A 1,674-nucleotide genomic window follows, 5' to 3' on the forward strand; every position below is an offset into this window, starting at 1 on the left:
CTGCTGTGGGGACCAGGCCTTCAACTCAGGAGTTTTTGGGGAATGTTCCAGATCCCAACCTTAACACTCCCCCTGGGGGGCCCTACACTTTCGTGTTGGACTCACGGGAGTGATAATCTGGTCAGGCTCTGGTGGGACCACCCCCTGCTGACCTGAGGAAGGGGAATAGGCTCGGGAAACCAAGGTGTGTGACCAGCTCCCTCACCAACTGGCCTTGGTGGAGCACAAACACGGAGAGTTTAGTGTTTGCCCTGTTGCTTCTTCTAAGGAGATGCTCGGCCTTTCCTGTCCCCCTCTGAGACCTGGTCACTTCCTGACACTTTGCTTCTCACTGCTGGGCACCAGCCAGCCAGGGGCCCCTGCAAGGCAGCCACACAGGCCCTCAAGCCAGGCTCCTCCTAAGACCCCTGGCTCCTGACAGCTCCTCAAGCCTGGCAGGAAAGACAGGCTGGTCTCTTGCTGCTGTCTCCCCTCATGGCTTTGTCCTCTCTCCTGGTCACCGTTTTTGCTCAGAGAGGTGTGAGAAGGGGCAGAGCTGCAGGGCTGTGGATGCAGGTTTATATCCTTACGGGTCAGGAGTGGCTGGCATCCCCTGCAGTCCCTAGGCTGCCTGTGAGAGTTTCCTGTATGTCTCCTTCCTAGCTGTGGAGCATTGGTTGCAGAGGAAAAGCCATGCACTGCTGCTGGCTGCCCCAGGCTAACAGCCTCTAAGTCCTGGCACTCACTCTGAGTGACCTGAGGAGATGGTTCTACCCGCTACAGCCTCCCCAAGGGCCTTGGCAACACTATCTTTAGATCCGAGGCTATTTTCTACCTCTTTCTCCCCAGCTTTGGTTCCTGGTTCTCAGTTCTGGAGCAATAAAAATTCCTCCCCTCAACCTGTTGTACCCAATGGTGTTGGGTGTGTTTGATGGTGGTGACAGTGGGGAATGGAATATCATGCAGAGCTGTGCAGGAAGGTGAGGTTCTCAGCCCACCTCCATATGCATGTGCTCCTGCAACACTCAAAAATACAAGGGATGATCAAAATATATAGTGAATGTTTACATAAACAATTTGTTATAGTGAAAGACACTGTCACTGATCCCTTTCAGAATACTCCTCCTCATGCTTAACACACTTATCCCACTGTTTTCTCCACTTTCTGCAGCAGTTCTGGAAGTCTTCCTCATGAGTGTCTTTATGAGTTGTGATAAAAAATATGGTGAATCCTGCTGTAGAGTGCCATCCATTAGAATGGGAGGCTTGTAAAAACACAATTGCCTTAATCATTTTCTTCACTAGATCTGGCCAATATATTCTGGGTCTTTCCCAAAGTCAAAATGAACGTGAAAGGTAAACAGTTTCAATTGATTCAGGACATCAAGGCAGTCACAACAGTGCAAGTAAACATACTTGTGAAGGAGGACTTCCAAAAATGCTTCAGAAAGTGGCAAGAATGATGGGATAAGCATGTTCACAAAGACGGGAGTATTTAGAAGGGGATTAATGACAGTGTGTGTTTTAATGTAAGGATTTTTTAAAAAAATTTAAGCACTCTGTATTTTATCAAACTTCATACACACAGCATTTATATATATATATATATGTATTTTGTCTTTTGGAGACAGGGTCTCACTATGCAGCTCAGGCAGGCCTTAAGCTCACTTTGTAGCAGAGGCTGGCTTGGAACTC

The sequence above is a fragment of the Chinchilla lanigera genome, unplaced genomic scaffold (genome assembly GCF_000276665.1).
Source record: "Chinchilla lanigera isolate Chin_1 unplaced genomic scaffold, ChiLan1.0 scaffold00196, whole genome shotgun sequence".
NCBI lineage: Eukaryota > Metazoa > Chordata > Mammalia > Rodentia > Chinchillidae > Chinchilla > Chinchilla lanigera.